General features: G+C 39.0%; 1 protein-coding gene across 4 annotated transcripts in view; it reads left to right on the top strand.

Moving 5' to 3' along the window:
* LOC128859065 (uncharacterized) overlaps window positions 1-13,525 on the top strand; it is a 35,250-nt gene that overhangs the window by 1,106 nt on the left and 20,619 nt on the right. The window contains exon 1 of one of the 4 annotated variants that reach the window (XM_054095762.1): window positions 2,785-2,934. The exons of the other annotated variants lie outside the window; for them this stretch is intronic. The gene's annotated coding sequence lies outside the window, so the exon portion shown is untranslated. Of the gene's footprint in view, window positions 1-2,784; window positions 2,935-13,525 lie in introns of those variants that run through there. 4 annotated transcript variants of the gene reach the window in all.

Genomic DNA, 13,525 nt, shown 5'->3' with positions numbered 1-13,525 from the left:
TGATCTTCTTCTTAATTGGCGCGATAACCGCTTACGCGATTTTGGCCGAGTTTAACAAAGCCCGCCAGTCGTTTCTTTCTCGTGCTAACCGGCGCCAGTTGGACACACCAAGTGAGACCAAGTCCTTCTCCACCGGATTTTTCCAATGCAAAGGAGGCCTTCCTCTTCCTCTGCTACCACCAGATGATACCTCATCGAATACTTTAGAGTCGGAGCGTTTTTATCCATTCGGACGACATGACCCAGCCAGTGTAGCCTCTGGATATTTATTCGCTGCGTTATGTCTATGTCGTCGTAAAGATCATACAGCTCATCGATCCATCGTCTGAGGGCATGATGAATAGAGAGTTAGTTTTGTTCGCCGAGAGAGGACTTTACTACTCATTTGCCTATTTAGTCTAAAGTAACACTTGTTGACAAGAGAGATTCAACGTTGGATTTCCAGGCTGACATTATTATAGGTGTTAATGCTGGTTCCTAAATATACGGAGTCTTTTACAATCTTGAAATTATAACTGTCAACAGTGACGTGGTGCTGATACGCGAGAGCGCCGACTATTTGTTTGAGGACAGGAGGTACTTCGTTTTGTCCTGTTTTGTCCGTTTGAATAACCCGAAAAGTATTTTGTTGGATTCACTTCAAATTTTCACACAATATTTTTAAGATATTATACTTTAAGAAAATGCAAAGCAAAAAATTAAATTAATTAAAATTAAAATTAAAAAATCAAATTAAATTAAAAGCAAATATACCTTAACAAAGCTGAACTACATATCTCTCTTTTCATGTAAATATTTTATACAGTTTGTTTTAAATTTTTGAGGGAAAACATATAAAACATATAAATAGTTTGATTGAAAACTCGTTTTTTTAATTCAATTCAAGGGGAAAAGTACATCTTTAATTTAAATTTTTCATGTTTTTTGAGTTATTAAGATTTTCCTAAAAGAAAATTTTAATCCTTGGTGTCAAAATATTAGCTACATAAAAGTAGTGTCAATTTAAAACTAAAGTTTTATCTTTAAATATAATACTAAATTTTATTTTTTGTATTTGAGCCTGACAAATCGGAAATTAATCCTGTATCGTATTTATTCCATCATAAAAAAGCGTTTCATAAAACTCATTTGCTGCATTGGCGGCTCAAACGGCTCTTTTGGTAAAAAAAAAAATCATTAAGACGCAGCCACAAGTTAGAGCAGGCAAGCGAACTACATTCCCCAGCAATGAGGAAGGCGAAAGCCTAGGCTGCTCTAATAATTGTATTCTAGAATGTCCGCTATATATTTAATATAATTTTTTTTTTTCGCTCTTTAGTGGAAGCCCTTGAGTTCTTGTTACTTCTGCCTTTCATAAACCAAATGTGAGCGCAACACTTTCAGCGTTCCCACTTTAGCAGCATTCTCCGTATAGTTTTTGGGGAATGTTTATGCTGCTACAACAATTACACTTCCAGAAGGCTTATATAAGGGGTACATTTTTGCTTGATTTCTAGATTTGATCTTACATGACTGGCGTGGGTGTTAGCATAAAACGGTTAATCAGTCATCGTTCGTAATCCACAAATACTTAAACCCCTCCTTCCCGCCACCCTCTCCTTTCTCTCTTTTCGTCCGATCGGTTTCCTTCACCTTAGTTCACAAAGGATGAATTTGATTTCTTCGTTCAAGTGGGCCCATTCTCTGGGCAACCATTCTAACCTAACCTAATCCACATGACTGCTCGATTACGTCGTTCGACAATAACATATTGGCCGTTGTTCTAAAGGAATTTCTTAGATGTTAGCATCGATGCTTTACTCTACTCACATACAAGAACAATCGGGTTCACGACTAGAGAACAGAACTGTAATAAATTCTTCACCTTTCTACCGGGTAGATCCTAGGGATCGGGATGACCATTTTAAATTATGTAGCGCCATTATGATCCTCGAAACTAGTAGTCGTAGTTCATTAAGTTAAAGACATCTCAAATCTTCTGCGCAAGTTGTTTTTTACCCATGCCAAATGACTTATGTATTTATGAACTGACAGACATTTAACAAGTCATTTAAAATCTTCATGATACTAATGCGTGAATCTTAGGTATCGAAACTGAATTACGACATCCCAACACAATTTATGATTGTGCATCAATCCATTTAACACCCCTTATGGGTTTTGCAATAACAGGTGTTATTGGTGAATGGAGTGCGCTATCGAGAGATGATTAACGATTTTTTATGGCCGGAATTGGATGGTATTGATCTTAACAACCTTTATTTTCAACACGACGTGGCTACGTGCAATACAAGCAACGAAACCATTGATCTTTTACGGGAAAAGCTTCCGGCCCGTGTTATCTCTCGAAGAGGTGATTACTATTGGCCACCGAGATCTTGTGATTTAACATCTTGTGACTTTTTTCTTTGGGGCCACGTGAAAGAGAAGGTCTATGCCAACAGCCCAGGGTCGATTCAAGACCTCAAAGATGGAATTCGTGAGGCTATCGAGGACATAGGGCAGCCATTTTGCAATTCGGTTATGGAAAATTTCATGAAAATGATATTGTCCTGTAAGCGTCGTCATGGTGGTCAATTGCCTGATTTTATTTTCCACTATTAACGGCATAAAAAAATAGCATTTCTCATTCAATATCAAAATAACACCTCTGGTTGGAAAACCCTATATTTTGCTCTGGCCTCTTTGTAAGCACATATCTCCAGTGTGACCTGTATAGCCATACTTGACAGTTACACCGACTCAGACAGAGTTTGGTAATATTCTGGATTAATAGCAAAGGTAAAAGCTTCGTCTCAAACTGTCAAGACTGTCTGTATTTGTAGCATCTTTACTAGATTTCTCTGAACAGTTAAGCAAAAACAAAACGAAATTTTTATTTGGCCAAGATTTACTGCTTCAAAAACAATAAAAATGTTACAAATTATCTAACTGGTATGTTCTTCATTTATATTTTCATTTTTGTATTATACTTTTTTGTTTTTATGAAACCTTTAAACATACAAACATAAAGTCGAAAATGTACATAAATTCGCACGCTGTCTACCTGGTTTTATTGCAATAAATTAATTGCCTGTGGCATCTTTAACTCCTTTGACAGCAACGAAAATTTATATTAAAAACAAAAACGATATATACCTATACCTAAATGCCCTAATAAATGGCGCTATGATGCGCCAATATTTAAGCAATACCGCTTCGTCATACCTAAACATTTCGCATATTGCAATAGCTGAATATTTCAATGGAACGACCGCCAAAGGCCATTAAGGGAATCAGCCAATAAAAGGCAATAAAATATAGGAAAAAATACAAACAAAAATTATTATGTCAGTAATGATTAGTAAACATTGACCGATGTCCACTATCATGATGAAGATGACCGTGCAGAAGTAAAGCAAAAAATGAAAGAAGTAAAAAGACAAAACGATATTCATACGAGAAAAGCAATAAAAATTGAGTTGTGGTGGTTTTTGTTTTTGCTTGTGGCTTCGAAAGGAGATTGTGTGATCAGAGATTGATCATCGATATGCAACTACTTGGATTTGATAAGAAGTTAGACGGGTAGTTGCGACGGTGGTACACAATCCTTTTTGAGCGAAGAGTAATGGATGACATCAATAAAAATATGCGCTAAATAAAGAAAGGAAATTATTGTAGACGTATAATACATACAGAGAGTGTTAGTAGTATTTATATAAAGCTTGCGGTATATTAATTTCGAAATTTGCCTCAAGCGAGGTCTATTCGTTATTGCGCTTGCGGCTACACCTTATTGTGTGCTTCTCTTTTCGCCACTCTTATGCGGGTTTAGCTAATCAAAATGTGGTGTGAACGATTGGAATTTTAAGTTCATTTCAAAGCAAATGAGCACACCAAAATCAATAAATATTATTTAATCAGCAAACGATCAAATATTAACAATAATCAATGACGATTTTTGCTTACTGTTTTCGCTTTTATGTTATAATGTTATGGCCAAGCAAATAAAAATGTGTCCAAACGGCTGATGGACGAAGGTTTGTCTCAGGTTCGATGTTTATATTACAAATATATTGTAGTAATACTTGTTGAAGGCTGCGACCAAGTACAATGGGCTATATTGAAATATTTATTCTAAAATATGTTTGAGTATGCTGAACATAACGCAGCATTGGTGATGAAACTTAAACAAAAATTGTATATACAATATAAAAAAAAATATAAATGGAAAAAGCATTGCATGTACAGACGAGTATAACTGTGGTTCTATAGTAATAACTATATTCCCCCAAAAAACCATATAAATATTTAGTTGGAATCCCTACCTCTGTTCCTCTACCTCTCTATCTCCCTTAGTAATACTCGTAAATTAGTAATAAAAAGATATTAGCTGTTTGCTCATCTCACCGTTACAGTGAGCTGTACTGACCGAGCCGATAATCTCTTGCTAACTTTAAAGTTAGCTTTTACTCTTTACATTTTCGCAACCCCTGACAAGGACAAATTTCCTAGTTTTAAGGCTGCAGTAGAAATCCACTACCTGGCAATGCTGGTGAGTACGCAACCAGCTGTTCTTTATTTGCATCGCTTTTATTCATTTCACTGTACATTAAACCTGACTAGGATATTTCGTAGGATACATCAACTAATCTATAAGTATGTCGAAATGAGAGTTTGAAAAGCTTTTGTGAGAACGAAAATGTGTTTGTCGGTATGATAAATTGAGTTGTAATGTTCGATGTTAGTTGGGAAAACGGGCGTTAACGTATTGGCTGCTGTGTAATATGTTAAGAGTTTTTTTCCTTAAAAACATTGATTGAGTTGTTGTTGTTGTTTTAGCAGCATAAATACTTCCCATACATATACGGGGAGGATGGTTCCATGTGTAGAAGTCCACGCAAGTGGGGAAAGTTACTGATCGCCATTCACTTGGGAGTGGCCAGGACGATTCTTCTGCATATGGTTCAAGCAGCTCATAACGTCCGGGATTAGCCCACGTATCCTCTGGGTAGCTTCCGAACACCCGTTCGGGAGTGAGCTAGCGTGAGCAGGCGAAGCATTCCAGGATAGCTGGTTGTGCGCTGGGCTTGGGACTCGCCCCTTAAAAAGACCAACCAATGAAAACAGCAACAAAGCCTCGGATGATAACTTTCAACACTGATGACGACCCCTGCAAACGAAATAAGGAATACGATTTGAGGGCATGCACCTGGAATGTCCGGTCCCTTAATGGGGAAGGTGCCTTGCCCGGCTGGTTGATGCCCTCGTGAGAGTAAAGGCTGACATCACTGCCATCCAAGAGATGCGATGGACGGGGCAAGGCAAGAAAACCATAGGACCTTGCGACGTCTACTACAGCTGCCATGTAAAGAAGCGCAAATTCGGTGTCGGATTTGTGGTGGGAGAGAGACTTCGTCGCCAAGTACTGTCGTTCACTCTCGCTAATTTGCGCTCACGCCCCGACGGAAGAGAAGGACGATGCGACCAAAGATTCCTTCTATGAGCGCTTGGAACGTTCCTATGAGCGCTGCCCCCGCCACGACATTAAAATCGTGCTTGGCGACTTCAACGCCAGGGTGGGCAATTAGGGAATTTTTGGTCCCACAGTCGTAAAATTCAGCCTGCACAACGAAACATCCGGACAGAGGCTAATCGACTTCGCCCGAATCGGGGCCGAATTCATGGTAGTCTGCAGCACCAGCTTCCATCATAAAAAGATCCGAAAAACGCGAAACCAGATCGATCATGTTGTGATAGATGAAAGACACGCTTCTAGTGTATTAGATGTACGTACGATCCGAGGACCCAACATCGACTCGGATCATTACCTTATTGCAGCCAAACTGCGCACACACCTCTGTGCAGCAAAAAACGTACATCTACCTACGCAAAGAATGTTCGACATCGAAAAGCTGCAATCACAACAGACAGCCAGAAGATTCGTCACTCGACTCTCACTCCTGCTCTCAGACACCACTGCCCAACAAACCGACATGCACGAGCAATGGAGCAGCGTTTCTCGTTCCTTACGCACCGCCGCCGAAGAAGAAATCGGATTCCGGCGAGCCCGAAAAAACAATTGGTACGACGAGTATTGTCATGCTGCCGCAGAAAGAAAGGATGCTGCCTATAGAGCCACACTGCGATCGGGCGCAACGCGAGCCATGTGGGATCGCTACCGAGAGCTAAAAAAGGAAGAGAGATGTATTATCCGACAGAAGAAACGAGAGGCCGAAATACGTGAGTGCGAGGAGCTTGAGATGCTGGCCAGCAGGAACAACGCCCGAAAATTCTATCAGAAAGTTCGGCGGCTTACAGAAGGTTTTAAGACCGGGGCGTTTTCCTGTAAGAACAAAGACGGCGAACTGGTGACTGAGATCCAGAGCAGTCTTAAATTATGGAGGGAACACTTCTCGAACCTGTTAAACAGTGATAACTGCGCATGTCACAGATAATGTGAAGATCCCGATACCCTAATCGACGACGACGGAATTGACGTTCCGCTACCCGACCACGACGAGGTGAGAATAGTGATAACGCGGCTAAAGAACAACAAAGCCGCAGGCGCCGACGGACTGCCGGCTGAGCTATTCAAACATGGCGGCGAGGAGCTGGTAAGGTGCATGCATCAGCTCCTATGCAAAATATGGTCGGATGAAAGCATGCCTGCCGATTGGAATTTAAGTGTGCTCTGCCCAATCCATAAGAAGGGCGATCCTGCAATTTGTGCCAATATGGTCGGATGAAAGTATGCCTGCCGATTGGAATTTAAGTGTGCTCTGCCAAATCCATAAGAAGGCCGATCCTGCAATTTGTACCAATTACCGCGGGATTAGTCTTCTAAATATCGCCTATAAGGTTCTAGCGAGCGTATTGTGTGAAAGGCTGAAGCCCACCGTAAACCAACTGATTGGACCTTATAAGTGTGGCTTCAGACCTGGAAAGTCTATCAACGACCAATTATTTACAATACGCCAAATCTTGGAAAATACCCGTGAAAGGAGAATCGAAACACACCATCTTTTCGTCGACTTCAAAGCTGCATTCGACAGTACGAAGAGGAGTTATCTGTATGCCGTGATGTCTGAATTTGGTATCTCCACAAAACTAATGCGGCTTTGCAAGATGACGCTCAACACCAGCAGCGCCGTTAGAATTGGGAAGGACCTCTCCGAGCCGTTTGATACCAAACGAGGTTTCAGACAGGGTGACCCGCTGTCGTGTGACTTCTTTAACCTAATGTTGGAGAGCATCGTACGAGCCGCAGAACTGAATCGCTCAGGCACAATATTTTATAAGAGCGTACAATTGTTGGCATATGCCCATGATATTGACATTATCGGCCGCGCTGTTAGTTCTGACTTCTCCAAACTGGATAAAGAGGCAAAGCGAATGGGTCTGGTGGTGAACGAGGACAAAACGAAGTACCTCCTGTCTTCAAACAAATAGTCGGCGCACTCGCGTATCGGCACCGACATCACTGTTGACAGTTATAATTTCGAGGTTGTAAAAGACTTCGTTTATTTAGGAACCAGCATTAACACCGATAACAATGTCAGCCTTGAAATCCAACGTAGAATCTCTCTTGCCAACAAGTGCTACTTTGAGCTAAGTAGGCAACTGAGCAGTAAAGTCCTCTCTCGACGTACAAAACTAACACTCTACAAGGCTCTCATCATGCCCGTCCTAGCGTATGGCGCAGAAGCTTGGACGATGACAATATCCGATGAAGCGACGTTTGGAGTGTTCGAGAGAAAGATTCTGCGTAAGATTTTTGGACTTTTGCACGTTGGCAACGGCGAATATCGCAGACGATGGAACGATGAGCTGTATGAGCTTTACGACGACATAGACATAGCGCAGCGAATAAAAATCCAGAGGCTACACTGGCTGGGTCATGTCGTCCGAATGGATACAAACGCTCCGGCTTTGAAAGAATTCGATACGGTACCAGCTGATGGTAGCAGAGGAAGAGGAAGGCCTCCTCTGCGTTGGAAAGATCAGGTGGAGAAGGACTTGGCTTCACTTGGTGTGTCCAATTGGCGCCGGTTAGCACGAGAAAGAAACGACTGGCGCGCTTTGTTAAACTTGGCCAAAATCGCGTAAGCGGTTATCGCGCCAATTAAGAAGAAGACATATACGGGGAATGCTGCTGAAATGACAGTCCTTGGCCAGATAAAAATCCGGGTCGTTCCGGTTACGTTGAACCGACTGTCGTGGGAACGATTGATTTCGTCTTAGGCAGTTATTGCCTCTGACTACAGATATTCAAACTTATAAAGGGGTTTTCAAAAAACGCGTCTAGATGATGTTAAAAAAAACATGTAAAGATTTAGATTCTTCCAGGTTTCACAATTTTTATTCAAAATACGGCCCTTAGCAAGTAAACTTCCCCAAACAGTCGATTCATGAATGCTTAGTTATTGAGAAAGTCGAAATAGCGATGTTGAAGGTTTTTCGACAACACTTTGCCCTACAGCAGCAATATTCTCAGCGGCACGTCCAGTTTTTGGTCTGTCCAGTACTTACAGTTTGGTCCTTTTTCTATCCTCGACAGAACCAGTTTCTTGAAATTTTTCACCAACCTTTGAATTGTCGACTCATTCGGACTATTATTTCTACCAAAAAAAATACACGAATTTTGCTATTCTTTATTGTTTTTAAAGATCGACCATTTTCATAAGTTTCATTAATTTTAATGCGTTGTTCTATCGAGTAAAATTGTACGTTTATCTACTTGACAAATGCCAAATATGACATTAAAAAAGTACAGGAATTATTCACTACTGACATCTAGGCGTCACTTTTGAAATACCCTTTATATTTATCTTTATGTTCGTACGAAACTGGTGATGGACACCAGCAACCTGACCAATCGACAGCTGCAGTAATCCAAAAAAAAAAGAAAAATTTATAATCCGACTTTTATTTTATCGTTATAATTGCCATAATGAGCAAAATTAAAGCATCTTAGAAATATTTAAAAAAATTGTCTGCTTTTTGAATTTTAATACGAGTATATGGGTTTTTATTGTAACATTTGAATGGCTGTAATTTAATAAGGAATTTAAATACAATATATACACACAAAATGTACGTAGCCTCACTTTTATTTTCACATTTTTCAATCGTCTATTTACTAGCTGTTTGTTTGTGGTATTCAAATATTTTCTGACCGTTTCAAAACAACCTTCAGCTTAGCCACTTTTGCTCCGTTTTACTTCTGATGGCTCAGCATTGACATTTTTTCAAGCACACAAAAGCGTCCAGCAGTCAGTTGGCATTTTACCGCCCAATTGAGCTATGCATCAATTTGCATCTGTAATCAAGTGACGTGAAGCGTCTCTGTTTATATTTTGAATAGAGCTACTTATGGACTAACAAATAAGTACCTAAATATATTTGAATAAAAATAGTGATGTATTTCCTTACATATTTACGCATTCACTTGTACACCTGAGGCATTACAAATACACCCATCGCCCTTTGTTGGGGATTTTCGCAGGGGCAGATCCAAGGGGGGAAATAGGGGATTTTTCGAGCAGCAACACTTTGATTGCCAGATAAAAAGAAGTCATCGCAAAAGGTCTTCGCGTCGTTGCCACTGTCTTCATTACTTTTGTAGAAACTATTGTTGCTTCCCAGACATTTGTGGTCACACGGAATTTGCATGTCTTACAAAATGTTTAAGTGACGCTGCTAATTTTAAATTAGAGCATTTATATTATGATTTATTGCTTCACTCATATACGCCTAACTCCCACGCGGAAAAGTTCATTCGGTTTTCTCGTGTAACTTGTCGGCACTTACTAATATACACATTATCGCTTCTTTGAGTGAAAACCCAAGTAAATATAACGAATCAACAAACTTTAACCAAATGGCTGATCCTCCTGATCGAGACAAAGCTGTAGAACAGCTCTCGTACCAAACTAATCAAAATAAATTATTAACCAGTAATTCAAAAACTCCTAAATACTTGATAATTAACAGAATCGAAAGCGCGGAATCTCTCTCAAAAGTGTCCCCTTTTCTTATTAAAAAGGTCATTGACTCAGTATGTGGTGGCGAAGTTGAAATGTGCAAGAAATTGAGGAATGGAAGTATTCTAATCAAAACAAAAACATTTGTACAAGCATGCAAATTAATAAAACTGTCTGCCCTATCCCCATATATTAAAGTGGAAGTATGTGAACACAATACCCTCAATCAATCAAAAGGTGTCATCTTCTCCCGTGAATTAATAGGTATATCAGAAGAAACAATAAGAAACGAACTAAAAAACCAAGGAGTAAGCGAAGTAAGGAAAATCAAGAAAAAGGTTGACAGCATTCTAGTCGAAACAGGCTTACTTATTCTTACATTCGACAACTCCATACTACCAAATCACATTTTGATCGGATATGAGAAAATAAAAATAAGACCCTACATCCCTCTCCCACTAAGATGCATGAACTGTTTAAAATATGGTCACTCAGCAAAAATTTGCAATAACACTAAAATATGCGCAAATTGCGCCAAAACTTCTCACATTGACCGCGAAACTAATGATAAGTGCACTGACCCATCAGCTTGCGTTAGTTGTACCAACAATGGATCAGAAAATGCTGACCACAATGCACTTGATAAGAAATGTCCGGTATTCATAAAAGAGAAAGAAATCCAAGCGATCATCACACTAGAGAAAGTCGATAGGCGGAGAGCGATAGCCACATACGAAGAACGTCACCCACTCAACACAGCAACATACGCATCAAAGTTAGCAAAAACAAACCCACCAATTACCTACAACAAGAGCGCAGATTCACCACACTCTCCAACACTCTCACGAATGATAGCAGAAACCACCTCAGTAAACAGTATAATACCAAATTCCAGCAACAGCAGTAAATCCTCACTCCCACTCAACTCTTCGAATCCACCATACACATCTCAACCAACACAACCAGCATGTACCAAACCGAGAGAGCAAACAGACTACTCAGATATACTCAATAGTAACTTTTTAACTAAAAGCACTTTGCAACAAATAACAAAAGATAATAAAACTAAAATCTACCCTAAAAACATTTCTAACAGAACAAAAGCCATGTTAAAAAAAATCAACAAGTTGAAGGGAAATTCTAAGCAAGATTGCGATTCAACATTACCTATTGCAGATATCGATTCTGATTCATCAGAATCAATGTCTACAGATCAATAACTTAGTTACTCAATTTATATCTTAGATTCTATTATACATTTATACTTATACACATACATATATACTTAGATAAACTCATTCATACAATTTATCATGACACTACTTATCATACAATGGAACATAAACGGATATATTAATAATTATAATGAACTGCTAATTCTTATTAATAATTATAAACCTAAAATTATTTCTATCCAAGAAAGCCACATTCCGACACAATTCCAAAACGTCCCAATTCCAAACAACTTCCTTTTGTATTCATTCAACTCAAACCCATCATACGGTGGTGTAGCTATACTGATACATAAATCTATACAACACGAAATAATTCAAACTGAAAAGGACTTTGACAACATTACTTTAGAAATACACTCAACAAAAAAATTCAGAATCACGTCAGCCTATTGTCCCCCATCTTACAATCTTCATTACCGCAACCTAGAAACTGTATTTAATCAAACTAATCACTCAGGCATTATCACTGGCGACTTTAATTGTTGGCACCAAAGCTGGGGTTCACGCGTCAACAACCGGAAGGGCAACATCTTGTCAAATTTTATTAATCAATCTCACTTCGTTCTACTAAACGACAAATCACCAACACACTTTTCCACACACAATACACTCACGCACATAGACCTGACTCTCTGTACCCCCGATCTTGCCGTTCACGCTGATTGGAGGACTCACAATGATTTAAACGGAAGCGACCACTTCCCAATTTTCATTTCTCTCTTCCCACCTATTAACCAACCGAACGCAGCAAGTAAGACTTCATTCAAAACTGATCTTGCAAACTGGGAACTATTTGAAAAGAAATGTAGACAGTTCGAGTCAACCCGACCTATCAGCCGTAATGTTAATGCAGAAGCACCCAACCTTAGGAAAATTATTCTACAGTCTGCTAATGAATCTATACCAAAAACTTTAAATAATAAAAAACAAAGATCAGTGCCGTGGTGGAATCATAACTTAGGTAAATTAAAAGCTGAGAAAAACAGGCGGTTTCATATATTCAGATCGAACATGACTGAACTAAATTTAATTGAGTATAAAAAAGCAAAATCTGCCTTTAAACGAGAAATTAAAACCTCCAAGCAATGTTCGATACAAAAGTTTACAGCAGAAATTAGTCCTAGCACCCCCACAAAGAAAATTTGGATGACTATACGACGCTTTTGTGGATACAAACTCCCCCACGGTATACATTGCCTACAGTCCCTAAACAATCCCAATCAATCTCACACAGATCCAAAAGATATCGCTAATGAGCTGGCTAAATACTGGAGCAATTCAGCTTCGGACCAAAATTTTCCAAGTAGCTTTCAAAACAGGAAAAGAGCGACCTTACAATCTCAAGTGTATGCACAACCCTGTAGAGATGCGAATATATTAGAACAAGATATAAATCATCTGGAAATGATATCTGCACTAACTAAGCTAAAAGGAAAAACTCCAGGCTTAGATAGGATAACATATCCAATGATTCGAAACTCTCCTGAAATTTTTAAAAAGCGCCTTTTAAATTTATTCAACGCGATTCTTCATAACAAAATTATCCCGCAGTCCTTCAAACACAGCATTATTATACCAATACCAAAACCAAAGTCAGATAAAACACAAGCAAAATCATACAGACCGATATCTTTAAACATATGCTTCGCTAAGGTTCTAGAAAGGATAATAGCAAATCGGCTTTGGTGGTTTGTAACAAAAAACAAATTATTGAATAGCCGACAAATGGGTTTCAAGAGAGGAAAATCTACAGCAGATAGTCTACTACTGTTAGACTATCTAGCTGCAGCCAAGCTCTCATCAAAAAGCCATTTAACAATTATTTCTCTTGACTTTGAAAAGGCGTATGATAAAATAGGCATACACACGGTAGTTGACCAACTCGTAAAATGGAAGGTTGGCCCCAAAATCACCAATTATATTATCAATTTTATGTCAAATCGTAAGTTTATGGTACGAATAAATAACCATTTCTCTGATTTCTGGTCAACAGACAATGGTATTCCCCAAGGATCCCCTTTATCTGTCATTGTGTTCTTGATTGCGTATGAAAAACTATGCTCTGTAATATCATTCCATAAAGAAATTGACTTTTGCGCCTACGCAGATGACTTTAACATTATTATTAAATCAAATAAAGAAAAGTGTCCAATAATTGACCTGAATAACCTTTTTCACGACATCTTAACTTGGTGCGATTACTCAGGAGCAAACTTATCACCAACAAAAAATCGGTACATTCATCTCTGTCGAAAGCACAATTGTCAATGTACTGTGCTTTCACGAAACATAAACCTCTTTCCCTGTGATGAGTTAAAAATTTTA

This window comes from Anastrepha ludens, chromosome 3 (assembly GCF_028408465.1).
Source record: "Anastrepha ludens isolate Willacy chromosome 3, idAnaLude1.1, whole genome shotgun sequence".
Lineage (NCBI taxonomy): Eukaryota > Metazoa > Arthropoda > Insecta > Diptera > Tephritidae > Anastrepha > Anastrepha ludens.
This window is presented reverse-complemented; position numbering and strand designations above follow the sequence as displayed.